We start from the raw sequence: 17,317 nt of genomic DNA on the forward strand, positions 1-17,317 counted from the left end.
CAGGAGGGCTTTGTCCCCGCGCCTCCCGCTTCACAGGAGGCCCCGGTTCACGGGAGCCAGGGCGCCTCTGCAGATGCTGGAAGGTGTGGAGAGTTCGTTTTAAATAAAGGATGTTCTCCAGCTCCTGTGAGAGCCCGCAGCTCTGAGGCCCCTGGCGCTGCTTCAGACTGAAGCAAACATTCTGCACTTCCAGGAACGGGAAGGCCACCTGTCAGCGGAATGTGAAATATTTCTCCAATTAAGCTCCAGGCCCACAGAGGCCGTTCGTTTTTGTTTCCTTTTTAATCCTCACCCCCGTGCGTGCTTATTGATTTTAGGGGGAGAGGAGGGGAGGGGAGGGGAGGGAGAGAGAAACATCGGCCTGTTGCCCTTGAGACACGCCCCTACCAGGGATCCCACTCCCTGACCCTTCCGTGAACAGGATGACCCTCCAACCAGCCGAGCCAGTCCCGCCTGGCCAGCGTGAGCTTTGGACGTGAGAGGCAGAGGTCAGCGGCGTTACTAAGAAAAGAAAGAGAAAAAGAAAAGGCTGATCTGGGGGTGACGGAGCACTGCCCGGGAGCAGCTGCAGCCCTCTCTGAGCATCTGCACCAGGAAACACCTGCGCGCAGCGGCCTGCACCCTCCCTCCCGCCGGGCAGGAGGAGAAGCCTGGGGGCCTTTCCGTGCTGTTGCTAACGGTCAGGAAGGGGGCCGGAGCCGTGTCACCGTGAAGCAGCCGTTCGGAGACCGATTTTAAGCTGTTTGTTGATAAGACTCAGAAGGAACCTTTGAACCTCCCCCGCTTCCTGCCCACGCAAGTCAGAGAAGCCTGCGTCAGGGACGGCGCCCTCAGCTTGGCCTGAGGGAGCGTGGGGAACGGAGGCCTGACCAGGGGTCTGTGGGTAGACGCCCCTGCCCCATTGCTACCAAGAACCTGCCTCCATCGGAGGGCGCTGTCAACCACTCATTCTCGCTTCTGAGATCTAATCCCGCCCTGCACCCCCACCCACCCTCTCCTCCTCATCCAAACTGTCAATCGCCAACGCTGCCTCCCTGTCTCTGGAGCTGGCTTGCATGTGTGCATGTATTAAAAACTGACTTCCTCCTGTTCATCAGCCTCTGCTCCTTTGACTATTAGCCCAGAGAGAACTAAGAAGGCGGGAGGAGAAGTATTGTTTTCAGCCCCACAGTGTGTATCTAAAGAAGTGGTATACATGATGGACAGACGACGTGAGTTGGGTGAGTTAGACAGTGCACCCCGTAACTTTTATAACATTTTAACTTCAGGGGGGATTTCCTTTACAAAACCCCGCCAGCGGGGAGCCACTGACCTTTTCTTCTCTCCGCACCTGACCCCTCTGAGCCTCTTTCCAGTGAGGTCCCTGGTCTGGGGGTGGTACAGGCGGAACCACACTGCCAGGCCTCTTCTCTTCAGCTCCTTTTTATTGCAAACTTTTTCCTCCTCCCACAGGTGAGGGTGTGTGCATAACCGTACGCGCAAACTTTGTGTGTCTGCACTGAGCCAAGTGACGAAGCATTGGCGCTGTCCCGGTTCTGAGTGTGCGGCATCAGCAGGTCCTTCCATTCACCATCCCTCAGAAAAGGTGAGGTTCTGTGTCTTCCCGCCCGGTCCTCCTGGCAGGGCCTCCCTCCAGTCTCTCCTGGGATGGATGACTGGTCCTCAAAGACTGCCCCTGAGTGGAACAGAGATGCGAAGGCACAGTTTTTGAGTGTGGGATTTCCCACTCTGGACTTCCCAGCTCATTCCTGTCGGCCGCGGTGGTGGTGGTGGGGTGGGGGGCGTGGGCCGCGCGCTGGCTAACACGGTGAGGCAAGTGCCCGCAGCTGGCCGGTCTGAGCTATTTCTGAAGCTCAGAGCCGCTGTGACTCATCCCTCGCGCAGTCCGTTAGCTTCCCACTCCTCTCCCCGGCCCAGCTACTCCTCTCGCTCTGACTCCTACAAGCCCACCTATTTTCGGGTTGGCTCAATAACCATGACATTCACACCCAGCCTGCTCCACGCACTGCCTGCGGAGAAACACCCGGTGCGGGTGGAGGGTCCGCGCAGAAATAACGCCCACGGACTGGGGGCTACCTTCTTGGACGGTGGTGGCCAGAAAGAGCTGCTGATAGAGACAGCTCGGGCTCTGGGCCGAGTGCCATCCTGCCCAATTGAATTAAGGGCATGCAGTCATCCCGGTCGGTGGATGTCAGGAAGTCACTCCGGGTTTTAATTGAATTCACAGGCTCCTGCATGATTGGGAACATAGACGTTGGTGCCTAAACTGGATGGAGCTGGTAACGACAAGCTCGAGTGGTTTTCTATCATAAAGCAGTGACGCTCAAACTTACTCTCCCTATGACACTCCCAGGACCTGTGGCCAAAGCCACAAAAGGAAAGTTAAAAAAAACAAAAAACATTTTCAGAGGAAGTGCAGGTCCTTCCTGCACAGTTCCAACCGCCAGCGCAATCACACAGGCGGGGAGCACGTGAGGGGCTGCAGCTGGCGCGAGAGAAGCCAAGTGTTTGGAGCAAAGTCCCCGCAGCCAAGGAGCAATAGCACCAGCCCTTCCTGTCCCTCCGGGAGCTCAGAGGTCCTCAGTCCCGCAGCCTTTCTGAGTTTGCGCCTTTACCCAGTCGGAGTCCAAGGATCTAGAAGCCCCAATACCTCCAAAGGGGAAGTTATCCCAGAGACTCACTGCACGGTATTTGCTGAGGGCCTGCCGAGGTTCAGCTCTTCCACACAGGAGTTATAACAACAGTTGCCTTGGAAATCAGCCCAATACAATGAACCGTTGGCCTGTCAGTGGGAGCCCAGAGATACAGATTCAACATGCGCCTGAATTAAAAGGAGAACCCGTGATATTTGTTGTGATATTTTTTTTTCAATTCCTTGGCTTTAAAAGGTAGACCAATATGGGCTATGGCCTTGCACTGTAAACTGAGCTCCGGGCGTCTCCATGTAACTGTCAGTGGCAGCTCACCGAGATGTCGATCAGAGCAGCTCTTCAGGCTCACGGTGAAAGCCGGTGTGTCAAATACAGGTCTGTATGTCTGCTGGTGGTGGTCCTTCAGCCAGATCCAAACCCATGAGTCATCCTTACCTCCTTCTACTCTCTTACTACTGGAGATCCAATCAACACCGCATCTCACCACCTTACTTTTAAACACCACTCAAACAATACAGCAGTGATCTCTCCCGCAGACGCTGTACTAGGCATTCATAGGTGGGCAGTATTACTGTCACCCCATTTTATAGATGAACAAAAAGGACTACAGAGGTTAAACAACTTGCCCAAGAGCAACCAACTCGTACATGGCAAAGCCAATTATTCAAGCTCAGGTCTGTCTGATTCCCAAGAGCAGGGTCCTACATCCTGTGCCTCTGACATAGCAATCACTGCCTAGTGTAAGCCTCATTCCTTCTTCAGTCTTTTCACTGGTTTTCTGTCATCACTCTTTTTCCCAGTTCCTTTTTTTTTTTTAAGTGTATAGAGGCATAGTATATAAAAATAAAATGCACCCCTTTTAAGCACAGTTTGATGAGTTTTGACAAATGGATATGGTTGTATGACCACCATAATCAAGACACAGAACTTCTCCATCACCCACAAAGCTCCTCTGGAGCTTTTACCCTTCCCTGCTTCCCGGCCGTGGCAAGCCCCATTCTGATTGTTCCTCTGCAGTTTGCCTTTTAAAGATTGTAGTGTGAATGGAATAACATCGTTTGTAACCTTTGGTATCACTTAGCATAAAGCTTTTTATTCCATCCATGCTGTTGTGGGCATCCATAGTCAACCTTTTACGGCTGCATGCTACTCCTTAGCATGGATATATCCCTGCTGGTTTATCTATTCACAGGCCTTTGAGTGTTCCTAGTTTGGGGCTACTATAAATAAAGCTTCTAGAAACATTCACCTGTAGGTCTTTGTGTGAACAGGTCCTCCTTTATCTTGGTTAAATAAATACATAGGAACGGGTATACACATACAGAAAATGTATGTGTATGCTTGCGTTTATGAGAATTTTTCATACAAACCAACAATGAATGACAGTTCCAGCTGCTTGATATCGTTATGGACAGAGATTTTTGCTCATGAAGATGCCACCAACACTAAAAATCTTGAATGGCAACACAATCTTACATGGATTTCAGAGGCAAGAGCACATCCTCTCTGCTCCGTCCTCTGCGTGCTCCGATGCAGGCTCGGGGGGCGTTGCTTCAAAGGAGAATTGGTATACAGGCAGTAAGTAGCCTTTCTCATCTGGAGGTACCTAGCAGTCTGCACAGCACCTACAAGACACTCCCTGGTGCCTACTCAAAAACTTCATCCAAGAAAATCAAGTGCTGCTGAATGTGTGACTCATCTATTAATTAATACAAAGGCCTCTAAACTACAGTATTCTCATTGTTGCCATTGTTGATATGATCATCATCACTGACAAAGAGCCAGTGTGGTGTGTTAAGCAACCCTCTCCGTGTCTTTGTCTTCCTCCTTTTATGGATGAGATCTCCTCTTCTCCAAAGCCCGTGCCCCCCGTGCACACAGGATACCAGCCCGGCCTTGCCTGCCCACTCCAGGAGTCTCTGTCAGTTCCTCCTACGTTCTGTATCCATCTGTCCTCTCCCCTCCTCAGCAGATAAACACGTTGTAGCATATCCCCCCTCAATAAAAAAAAAATCCCCTTCTAGGTATGGCCCCTTTCTTTGCTCCCCTTTATGGCAAAACTCCTGGGAGAAGAATGGCAGAAGGTCAGAAATTATTAAAGCTGAGGGGTGCAAATATGTGTATTATTCTTACTACTTTTTTAATGTAAAAAAGTTTATTGAGCTATAATTGATACCGTAAGCTGTAGGCATTTCATATGTATAATGGGCATATGCAAATACCCATGAAATCATCACAACCACCACCACATTCAGTAATTAGCATATTCATCATGCTCGAAAGTTGCCTCGTGCCCCTTTGACATCCCTCCTTCTTACCCTGCCAACCGCTGACTTGCTTCCTGTTGCATATGTTCATTTGCATTTTCTGGAATTTTTATAAACGAAATCATTCAATACACACTCTCTTTCTTTTCGGTCTGGCTCCTTTCACACAGCATAATTTTGAGATCCCTGCATGTTGCAGCATGCATGAATGGTTCATTCCTCTTTATTGCTGAGTATTATTCATCCTGCAGTGTGTTTACCCAGTCACCTGCTGATGGACGCTGGGTTATTTCTAAGTTGGGACTATTACAGTAAAGCTGCTGAGCATTCGTGCACAAGTCTTTGTATAAACACATGCTTTCACTTATCCTGGGTAAATATCTAGAACGGAATGCCTGGGTCATATGGCAAGTGTACCTTTAAAATGTTAAGAAACTGCAAAACTGTTTTCCAGGGTGTTAGTATGATTCGACATTCCCACTAGCAGTGTATGAAAGTTCCGGATCTTGCTGAAACTGGTTTGGCTCAGTGGACAGAGCGTCAGTCTGCAGACTGAAAGGTCCCAGGTTCAATTCCGGTCAAGGGCATGTACATTGGTTGCGGGCACATCCCCAGTAGGGGGTGTGCAGGAGGCAGCTGGTCGATGCTTCTCTCTCATGGATGTTTCTAGCTCTCTATCCCTCTCCCTTCCCCTCTGTAAAAAATCAATAAAATATATTTTAAAAATAAATAAATAAAAAGCCACACTTCTTTAAAAAAAAAAAGGCGGGGGAGAAAGTTCTGGGTCTTCCACATCCCCATCAACATTTGATACGTAGTCAGACTTTACATTGTTGCCATTTCAGCAGTTGGGGCTTCTCATTGTGGTTTTAATTTGCATGTTCCTGCGGACAATGCAGTTGAACATGTTTTCATGTGCTTATTTGCCATCCATGAGCTTTCCTTGGTGAAGCACCTGTTCAAATGTTTTGCCCATTTTTTAAAGTTTTTATTTTTATTTTTGAGTTTCATGTCTGATGAAGGATACAAGTCCTTCATCAAACATGATTTATGAATATTATTAATATTTTCTCTGTTTTTTCATTCTCTTAGTGCTTCACAGGACAAAAGGTTTTAGTTTGATAAATCCAATTTATTGATATTTTATTTTATTTATTTTTTAAAATATATTTTATTGATTTTTGTACAGAGAGGAAGGGAGAGAGATAGTTAGAAACATTGATGAGAGAGAGTCATCGACCAGCTGCCTCTTGCACACCCCCTACTGGGGATATGCCCGCAACCAAGGTACATGCCCCTGACCGGAATCGAACCCGGGACCTTTCAATCCCCAAGCCAACGCTCTATCCATTGAGCCAAACCGGTTTCGGCTAATTTATTGATATTTTAAGTGTGTAGTGCTTTTGGTGTTAGAGCTAAGAAATCTTTGCCAAACTCAATGTCATAAGTGCTTTCACCTATATTTTCTTCTAGATCTTTTATAATTTTAGGTTTGTTATTTAAGCCTATAATCCACTCGAGTCCATTTTTGTATATTGTGTATTGCGTTGGTGTTTTGTTTTGTTTTGTGTTTGGTTTTTTTTGGTGTAGGGATATATAATGTTGTAGCAGTACTGACTGAAAGATAATCCTTTCTCTACAGAATTCCCTTTGCACTTGAAAATCAATTGTCTATATGTGGAGATACGTCTGATCTCTCCATTCCATTCCACTGACCTATTTGTCTGTCTTTGTAACAATGTCATACCATCATGATTACTGTAACTTTATCATAATAAATCTTGATGTCGGGTAGCATTAGGCCTTCAACTTCATTCTTACCCCACCATCAGTTTTCAGGATTCCTCTCTATTCACACTCCTTCCTTCACTCGTTTCATTCAGTCCCAAGACATTGAATATCACCTGTACATTTACTTATATTTCAGCTCTGACCTTTTTCAGATTTACACAAGCATGTATTTTTATTTGACATTTCCATAAGGATTACTAATAGGCACCTCAAATAGCATGTCCGAAAGCAAATTCTTGATTTTTGTCCCCTAACCTTCTCTCTTTCCTCATGCCCCATTTCAGTAAACGGCAATAGTGTTCATTCTGTGGCCTATGTCAAAACCTTTAGTTACCCTTAGTTTGTCTCTTTTGCTCACACCCTATTTATAATCCATCTGCAAATCTGGGGGGTCACATCTTCAAAATCCACTACTCCTGCAAATTCTATAGCTCATTCTGTACCAAGCCAACCTCATCCTTCAGCTGGACTGTTAAAGCAGTCTCTTCACTGGTTTATTCATAATATGTTCTCCCCATAACAGCCATAGTGTTACTCTTAAAAATGTAAGTAATCCTGATGGGCATTTTTTTTTTTTTTCCAGAAATGTATGAGGTGATCCTGAAATTCACGTGGAATTTCAAGGGATTCTAAATATCCAAAACATGCCAGGACTGGTTTGGCTCAGTGGATAGAGTGTCGGCCTGTGGATTGAAAGGTCCCGGGTTAGATTCTGGTCAAGGGCATGTACCTTGGTTGCGGGCACATTCCCAGTAGGGGGTGTGCAAGAGGCAGCTAATCGATGATTCTCTCTCATTGATGTTTCTAACTCTCTATCCCTCTCTCTTCCTCTCTGTGAAAAATCAATAAAATATATTTTTTTAAAAAATGGAGGATTTAGCCCCAGCCATTTTGAAAAATAAATAAATAAATATAAAAAATAAATAAATATCCAAAACAATCTTGAAAAAGAACAAAGTTGGAAGACTCATACTTCCCAATTTCAAAACATACTACAAAGCTACACTTTTCAAGACTGTGTGATAATGGCATGAGGATGTAGCTTAATATTATAGAATAAAAATGCAGACATCAATGTTCAATTGCTTTTCAACAATGCTGCTCAGATAATGTAATGCGGGAAATAGTGTTTTTAATAAATGATGCTGGGACAAGTGGATACACTTGTGTAAAATAATGCATTCGGACCCTACCTCACACCATTTACAAAAAAATAACTCAAAATGGATCAAAGATCTAAATATAAGAACTAAAACTATAAAAGTCTTAGAAAGAAATGTAGGTGTAAATCTTCACATCCTTAGGTTAGGCAATGATTTCTTAGATAGGATACCAAAAGAACAAGCAATTAAAGAAAAAATAAGTTGGACCTACTCAACATTAAAAACTTGTGCTACTATAAACACTATCAAGGCAGTGAAAAGACAACCTATAGAATGGAGGGAAAAAAATCTGCAAAGATATAATTAATGCATTTGTGGCAGCCAAACCCAAGGACAGATGAAGTCTGGGAAACAAATAACAACAACAACAAAAAAAAAAAAAAAAATTAGAGCCAGACAGACCCAAGATAAAAGTAAAGCAGAACAATCCCAAACTCCCCTATACACTCATTTGATTTACCTGAAAAGCTGATGAATATTTTGCTGAAACCCTCCCCTAAGATTCTCACCCACAGACTAGAGGTAAGACCCTCAAGACAAAAACATCAGCACGGGTTTGCTTTAGAGCATGCCCAGGCCCCTTCTCAGACATGAACTTTTTACTTCCTCCTAAACCCTGAGGGTCCCCATGAGACTGACAACCAGGGAGCAGCAGGCAGCAGCAGCTCATCCTACGCTTACTCCCTGACGCTATCTCCAGGGAGCTAACTGCAGCTCCAACTTGGCTCATTTCTTTCCTAGAATATTTCTAGGGAGCCAGGGCAGAGCACCACCCAGGCTCTCCCCTGTTGCTTCTTCGACTCTAAGTCCTTCCTTTGTTTCACTGGCCCCAGGTTTGTTCAATGTTCTCTCAAAATCACCTGGACTCATCTTGTGAAACCTTTCCTGCAAGACGTCAAGAACCCACACACCACATGCCAGCCGGGGATAGATCCACTCTGGACAGGTCCACATTGGGTAACAAAAAGTCCGAGGCTATGAAACAAGGTTAATATCAGAGGTTGAGGCTTCCATCTCTGCCAGATGCTTTAACTATCAGAAAGGATACAGATTTGGATACCCCTCCATTAAAATAAAGCAACGTTATATGTGGAGTCTTACTCTAATTTATCCTAGGCTATTCCTATTAGGCAAGGATTCATCAAGATACTCTAATGCCTTGGACAGGTTATCAATTAGTCTCAATTTGGCAATGAATTAAATCAACAACAATTATCCTTAATTTGAAAATAATAAACTTGAAAGTACTGTTTTCTTTATTATGAACATGTCTAAAACATAATACACAGGAAAGCAGAGAGTAATTCCGCTTAAATCAGTATTTTTCCACCTGGGAAACAGAGCACTGAACAATGAGCCTTTTATGATCCCATCACTAATGTTTAGACAAGAAATTATCTTGTAATCTTAAAGGAAGGTCAAGGTCACCACTCTTTCCCACAAAAGTCCAGCCATCCTAAATTGGATGACACAAAAACAAATGTTACTCCAAATTTCACATTCCTCTCTAGGTGAAGAAATGGCCTTAGGTAAAAGAAAAAAAGAAGAAGAAGAAAAAAGAACTACTAAAAGAATCTACCATTCTTAAACATAACAATAGAATTAAAAATCAAGAAACAAAAACAGAGCTCAGAACATAGAAGCCAACTGTCTATTTTTTACAATCTGCCTACACCTTAAATAAACATGAAACATTACAACTAGAGTTAGTCAGATACTACAGGAAGCAGAAAGACTAAAACCAAAACCTCAAATATCCGGCCTTCATCTTTCTTCTACATGAAATCTACTTTGCTTCCTGCCTATATTTCCTCACAATAAGTTAAAATCAGATATGATGTTATATAATGACCAGTCCATGCTATCTTTATAAAAATGAAGTGTTTTTCTGATAAGCACATAATCCACACATCAGAAAAATTATGGCCCTCGCCAGTTTGGCTCAGTGGGTAGAGCATCTGCTTGCAGACTGAAGGTTCCAGGGTTTGATTCCTGTCAGGAGCACATGCCTGGGTTGTGGGCTCAATCCCCAGTAGAGAGTGTGTAGGAGGCAGCCGATCAATGATTCTCTCTCATCACTGATGTTTCTATCTCTCTTTCCCTTTCCCTTCCTCTCTGAAATAAATATATATATATATATATATATATATATATATATATATATATATATATATATATATATATATATTTATTTTTAGAAAAAGAAAAATTATGTTTTATCAGAGGGGATGAAACCTAGAAATTGTTTGTACCTATATACAAGCAAGAAGATATATATAAGGTTCAATGTGAGTGTATATTCCTCTAGACTTTAAAAAGAAAAATGCCTGGCCCTAACTGGTTTGGCTCAGTGGATAGAGCATTGGCCTTCAGACTGAAGGGTCCCAGGTTCGATTCCGGTCAAGGGCATGTACCTTAGTTGCAGGCACCTCCCCAGTAGGGGGTGTGCAGGAGGCAGCTGACTGAAGTTTCTCTCTCATTGATGTTGCTAACTCTCTATCCCTCTCCCTTCTTCTCTGTAAATATCAGAGTTGAAAGATCATACAACAGGGATCCCAGGCCGAACGAAAGCCAAGTACAACACTGCTCAAGGACAATCGTCCAAGGACGCGTGCCTGGGTTTGGGGGGGGGGGGGGGAGAATATCTGACTTGCAGACTCTGCTCGAGTCTTCTAATTCCCCACCAGGTGTCTTGGGGGACAGAGGGTGGGGTGGGGGAGAAAACAAAGTCCACCACTCCAATCCAGGCCAGGGTGCCAGCCGATTTCACCCCTGGGAGGGATTTCGGACAACTTCAAGGACAAGCGCGAACCACCGGTGCTGGGCCTGCCTGAACGGCGGCGCAGCGGCCCCTCTCCCGGTTCAGAAAAAGCAAAAAGTGTGCACCACAGAGAACTCCACAGCCGTGTGCCGCCGGCAGACCTGCGCCTTTTGGAGACAGAAACAAACAAGCTACTCCTCAGAGCTTCCCCCGCGGCCACAGACCCCGCCCACCCGAGCTTTCCCAGGATTCGCTGAGCCGCAATTACCCAAGAAGCTCGCGGCAGGAAGTACAGTTACGCCGAGGGCAGTACGATGCATCCTGGGACTTGTAGTCCGCCTTCGGAATGCGCAGGCGCAGCGGGGAAGGCACCTGGGAGCAGAACCCCACGGGAATTGTAGTTTTCCCATCAATTACATAATCTGTTTTAAGGATGTCAGGTGTATTTAGGAGATGTCTTGTTTCAGACAACCAGGGGGCTCTCCGTGAATGCCTGTCGGACGGGGAGACTTAGTTTGAGACTGGTGTGCGTGCACACAGCCTTCTTTCAACTAGACCTGAGATGGATGGAGTCAGCCCCCACGTGGAGAGTGGGCAAAGGACAAGCCACACAGTCTGCTTGTAAACAGGACTATGGAACCATGAGGAAATACTGTAGAATCAAGGAAAGGAACCCTTCCGAAGGCTCAGAAAAAGAACAGATGACAGTATCATTCACCTCATGAATCAGAAGGGTATTTTTGAGAAATGTTGACCTTCAGGAAGGATACCAAAAAATGATGTAGATGGCCAGCAGGCTAGTGAAAGTAGAGCACTGTCTGTCTGGAAGAATATGCAGGAAATGTTAAGCTAATTCTTTGAATGAGGGGTTACTTTGTTTCACGCTTTTATGTAGTTTCTGAAATGTTTACAAGGGCTAAGTGTTCTTTTTGGGGATAAAATACTTTGAATGTGAAAAAAAAAAAAAAGTATAAAGAGCAATTTAACACCCTGGAATCTACCACAAAGCTTCATCATGTTTAATTGAGGTCTTTCCTTCCATTTTTCTTCCTCCTATCTTCCTTCCCTCTCTCTTTCTTTCCTGCATTCTAAATAAAAATAATTACAGGGGAGGTAAATCCCTTTATAAATATGTAGTCCTTTTTCTTCTGCAGAGAACTATGCTTATTTATCTATCTACACACACACACACACACACACACACACAAACACATATATATATATATATATACTTTCTGCAGAATAGTTGTATACATGTCTGTGTATATCTACATACATATGTGTACATATTGTGATTTTCAAATAATGTTATATGTACTGTACATACCATTCTACAATTTGCTTTTTCCACTGCTCTGCAACCTGTTTTTTTTTAGATTTATCAAAAACACAATACTTGCCGGGACCGGTTTGGCTCAATGGATGGAGCGTCGGCTTGGGGACTGAAGGGCCCCGGGTTCTATTCCGATCAAGGGCATGTACCTTGGTTGTGGGCATATCCCCAGTAGGGGGTGTGCAAGAGGCAGCCGATCGATGACTCTCTCTCATTGATGTTTCGAACTCTCTATCTCTCTCCCTTCCACTCTGTACAAAAATCAATAAAATATATATATTTTTTAAAAAATAAAAAAATAAAAATAAAAAAACACAATACTTGTAGTTCTAAATCATTCATTTTAACTTCTCTATACTATTGCATTGTATGACAATGATAGTGTAATTATTTAACTTGATAAAGGATATTTACCCCATTGCAAGTGTACTGTTACGACATTCTTAAACAAATATGCAATGTTTCTCTAGGGTATTTACGGGTGAGTGAAATTGCCAGGTCTTGGCAGAATACATATTTTCAGCTTCACCAGATGCTGCCAATTGCTCTACAAAGTGGGTTGAACCTCTTTCAACGCTACCAACATTCCAGCAATAAACAATGTGTAAGTTCCGACTTGCTCACCCTTCTGAGGAGCAGGATGAAATCTTGTGCCATCTCACCCTGAACATGATCATCGCTTTGCCCAGTGTCTCCATCTGTAGCTGCTTCCCGCCTATTAGTTAGCAGCCGCTGCAGTGATCAGATCCACTGTCACGTTACCTTAGAGGTTGTGTTCAGGTGACCCTTATTTTCCTTAATAATGGCCCCCCAATGCCAGAGCAGTGATGCTGGCCATCCAGATGTACCAAAAAGAAGCTGTTCTGAATTGATTATTAGGTGAGAATTTTACAGCATTATTTATATTAGCGGTAACAGTGGGCTGGAGAATATGGCGCCTTCTCCAAACTGCACTGGCGAGACCCACCAATAGTGTGTTAAAACTCGTGGCCCTTCCCAAGGCCATGGCTGCTGCATCTCCATGTCCTTATGCACTGGCTTGGTGACCCTCTGGGTGTCAAGATTTCTTCTGAAAGCCATATGGAATGGGTCAATCAGGACAACCTCAAAGAATTTGTAGGTGGAAACTTCACCAACCCAGGAAGAATTCAGGACTCAGCCCCACAGTGGCATCCAGCTTGCTCCTGGGCAACAAACTGAGGACTTTGAGCAAACTTCGGCTGGTTAACCCCCTGATGGACAGGCTTGCCTTAGGCATAGGGCATTTTCGGCCACCACAAATCCAACCTATGACATAACCTTGCTTGGCCTTGTATCCCAGCTGGGACGCTTTGTTCGGCCAGGTTGGGGGGAAGGGGGAGGGTGCGGGGAGAGGGGAGGGTGCGGGGAGAGGCTGTGGAGTGCAGAATGCTGGCGGTTCTGCCAGCAGCGCACCCTGAGAAGGAAGCACATGACATCAGACTGCTTCTTCCTTCATAGCTCCTGAATGTACGTCAGCGCCCACCTTGGTTCACCTGGTGGCTGCGGCCAGAGGGAAAGGAAGAGCCAGGGGATCTTTTTTTTTTTTTTTTAAATATATTTTATTGATTTTTTTACAGAGAGGAAGGGAGAGGGATAGAGAGCTAGAAACATCGATGAGAGAGAAACATCTACCAGCTGTCTCCTGCACGCCCCACATTGGGAATGTGCCTGCAACCAAGGTACATGCCCTTGACCAGAATTGAACCTGGGACCCTTCAGTCCACAGGCCAACTCTCTATCCACTTAGCCATACCAGTTAAGGCACCAGGAAACCTTTTCTTTTCAGTTTATAATGTAAAGACCAGGTGATGCTAGTTTTGGGGGTGAGTGAGGAGGACCTGGGGATACCTTGTTGTGTTTTGTCTAAATTTATATGTAGTTGAGATTCTTCATAATAAAAGCTATAAACTATCCTCCCCCCTCCCCCCTGCCTGCTCTCTATCTATGAGTCTGTCTCTGTTTTGCTTGGTGGTTCAATTTGTTCATTAGATTCCACAGATGAGAATGCTGGGAGGGTGTGGAGGGATTGAAAAAGAAAAGAGAAAGAAAACTCATGGACAAAAGTGTGGTGATTGAGGAGGACAGGGATGGGTGGAGGTGGAAGAGGGCATGGGTGGGGGGGCGGGGATAAATGATGATGGAAAAAATAAAATAATAAAAGATATAAACTAAAAGGAATTTAAAAATTAAAAAGAAAAAACAAGTAATTACCAGGAATGTTTCCTCCTTTTATGAATCTCCCTATTGCTAAGGTCTTACATGTAGGTCTTTAATCCACTGTGAATTGATTTTTGTCTATGGCTTCGATTTCTGATATGTATTTTTACATTGCTAAATTGGTTCTTTCCCTTTGCCATTCAATTTCTGTGGTTGCCACTTTAACCTCCGCAGTCCACCTTCACTTTTCTTCTAAACTTTCTTCTCTTCTCCTAAGATACATTTTTGCCTAAAAAAGGCCCATCTTCCTCTGCTTTCCCTTCCACATCCCCTACCATCCCAGGCTGGCATGTCCTCCGGTGCCCCTGGCCCCGTGTGCAGCCAGCATGCTCGCTGGGAACACCTTCACAAGCAATATTCTGAGACTCAACCCTCAGGTAACAATCCTCCTGCTTTTAGTCATTCATACGCTTTCATTCACAGAAATGTTGAGTCAAGCACCTTCTAATGACTGACCTAGATAATATCCCTAGGTTTTTAAAGATAATAGAAAGTTTATTTTAGGAACAACTGTGAATCATCACAGAAGCTAATGAACTTGGGAATTCTAGAAAATTACTCAAGCCTATAAAAGCCAGTTTCCAAGATGTCTCTTTCCTAGTTCAAGGTCACAAAAACTGGAACATGGTGGGAAATGACACCCATCCCTCATTCGCCTGATGTCTGAATAACTATGAGTTTTAAATCAAGCTAACGGGTTGTTAATTGAAAAGTGTTCTTAACCGAAAGGTCCCAGGTTCGATCCCCAGTATGGGGCATGCAGGAGGCAGCCAATCAATGATTCTCTCTCATCGTTGATGTTTCTCTCTCTCTCCCTTCCTTTCTGAAATCAATAAAAGTATATTTTAGGAAGGAAGGAAGGAAGAAAGGAAGGAAGGGAGGGAGGGAGGGAGGGAGGGAGGGAGGGAGGGAGGGAGGGAGGAAGAGGGAAGGGAGGGGGAAAGGAAAGGGGAAGGGAAAGGGAAAGGGGAAGGGAAGGGAAGGAGGGAGGGAGGGAAGGAAGGAAGAAACTGGGTTCCAAACTTCTCTCATGCCTGACCTCTCCATCTTTTTAAAATATAAAATGTTCTCTTCTCCTAACTTCCCAAAGGCTGTGGTTGAATGCGGAATTCTCAGACTCCTCGGTACAATACCGTGGTGACAGAGGGACAGCTGGCCCCAGCCCCGGCCAGCACCCTCCCTTTCACTCTGCTCCTCGCCTGAGGAGCCGCCCACCCCGTGTGGATCCGGAAGCCCCAGGCTCCCTCCGGCCACACACCGTCACCGCTCCCCTCTGAGCAAGCACAGCCCGCCCTCTGAAGGTGAGCCCGCGGGAGACGCCATGCAGGTCAGGGCCGCAGGGACGGGGGCTGGCACCGGAGTGCGGCCCGGAACAGAGGTGCAGGGTCCAGGAAGGAAGGGGTGCCATCAGGGGAAGGCCAGAGAGGTGCTCTCTGAGGCACAGGGAGCAGGCAGCGGTCCTTGTGGCCACGTCACCTGCTCAACCCTCTCAGCCCACCGCCCGCCTTGTCTCAGCCGCAGCAGGCAGCTCCCTGCAAGTGCCGTTTCCTGGTGCTGCCAGCATCCCACCTCACACTCAAGCTCTGCCCAGGGCACCCCCGGTATTGTAGGATTCCTCCTACCGCCATAGCCACCACCCTACACACACACACTCACACACACACACACACACACAGGCACACACTAACACACACACACACACACAGGCACACACTAACACACATACACAGGCACACACACACAGGCACACACTAACACACACAGGCACACACTAACACACACACACAAGCACACACACAGGCACACACTAACACACACACAGGCACACACTAACACACACACACAAGCACGCACGCACACACAGGCACACACTAACACACACACACACACACACACATACACGAAGCCCAAAAAACCCCTCCATGCATACAGGACAGGAGCAGGCAGGCAAACGCTCAAGCCTACCACTGTTCCACACAGGCAGTTCTGGAAAGCTTTTACGATCCTGGCAGAAGACAAGCCCACTGCCCACAGCAGCAGCCTCCCTAACACACCCCGCCCTGCCCTCGGCGTGTCCTCCTCGCCTCTCCCGCCCCTGCCGTCTGCTCTCGCATCCTGGAGTCACTTCCCAAATAGAGCACCGCCCCAGGTCCCTGCTCTGTGTGAGGGCTTCTGGGAGGAAGAAAGGGACAGACCGGGGACGCGGCAATCCAACCACCTCCCGGCACAGTCTCCCGCGTCCTCCATCTACAGCCACTTAAGAACTTCTTTGCCAAAACCAATCTGGCTCAGTGGATAGAGCGTCGGTCTGCGGACTGAGGGGTCCCAGGTTCGATTCCGGTCAAGGGCATGTACCTTGGTTGCGGGCACATCCCCAGTGGGGAGGTGTGCAGGAGGCAGCTGACGGATGTTTCTAGCTCTCTATCCCTCTCCCTTCCTCTCTGTAAAAAATCGATAAAATATATTATAAAAAATTAATAAATAAAAGAACTTCCTGGAGGGGAAAGTGTCCTCCACACATCTGTTTGGGGTTGGTTTGTTGCTTTTTTAATCTGAGAAGGTGATCCCTTTGCTCTTTCCTCCATTTTAACATCCGAATTCCCTTTATGAAATCTGCGTTGATGGTTAAAATTTCCCGAATTAACTGCGGCCTGTCGGGAGAAGCTGCTGATGGGACATGAACAAGGAAGGAAAGCAGACCAGACGCGAAGAGCGGTTACCCATTTTGACAACAAAGATTACAGTGAACGAGGACAATTGCCAACAGCCCCTGTTGACCTTTGGCTGAGGACGGTATCTACCAGATTGCCCCAGACCACCCCCATGTCAAACTGCTGACATGGGATTCATAAACGTTCCTCTAAGTCGGGCCGTTTCCCAGACTGAAGCTTCAGAAAACGGAGTCACAGACCGTCCATAGCCGAGCGCAGGCCGCGGGCCACTCTCTGTGGCCAGGGTTTCAGGCTGGGCCTCCTGCCGGCTCCAGGCTCCCAGGTCCTGGAGGCCTATGGGGAGGAGCCCTTGGACAGGCCAGCGAGCACCATTCCCCCTCTGCAGAAGGCCCCTGGGAGCTGGCTTCTCCTGGCCTCTGGAACCACCTCGTTCTGCACCAG

The 17,317-nt window shown here is 46.1% G+C and overlaps 1 long non-coding RNA gene and 1 pseudogene across 2 annotated transcripts; one reads left to right on the plus strand and one right to left on the minus strand.

The window, feature by feature from the left end:
• The first annotated feature begins 380 nt into the window (after window positions 1-380).
• On the plus strand, window positions 381-7,538 carry LOC311619432. Its single transcript, XR_014794499.1, has 4 exons — window positions 381-1,220; window positions 1,453-1,585; window positions 2,228-3,026; window positions 7,293-7,538. It is a non-coding gene; the product is annotated as an uncharacterized lncRNA (long non-coding RNA).
• A 3,359-nt stretch (window positions 7,539-10,897) lies between these two features.
• On the minus strand, window positions 10,898-15,832 carry LOC311618537 (large ribosomal subunit protein eL15-like; annotated as a pseudogene). Its single transcript has 3 exons — window positions 15,827-15,832; window positions 12,859-13,487; window positions 10,898-11,005 (listed from the first exon to the last, which is right to left on the minus strand). The product of its transcript is annotated as a large ribosomal subunit protein eL15-like (transcript).
• Between the last annotated feature and the right edge of the window lie 1,485 nt (window positions 15,833-17,317).

The sequence above is a fragment of the Pipistrellus hanaki genome (genome assembly GCF_964339955.1).
Source record: "Pipistrellus hanaki genome assembly, chromosome: 3".
Lineage (NCBI taxonomy): Eukaryota > Metazoa > Chordata > Mammalia > Chiroptera > Vespertilionidae > Pipistrellus > Pipistrellus hanaki.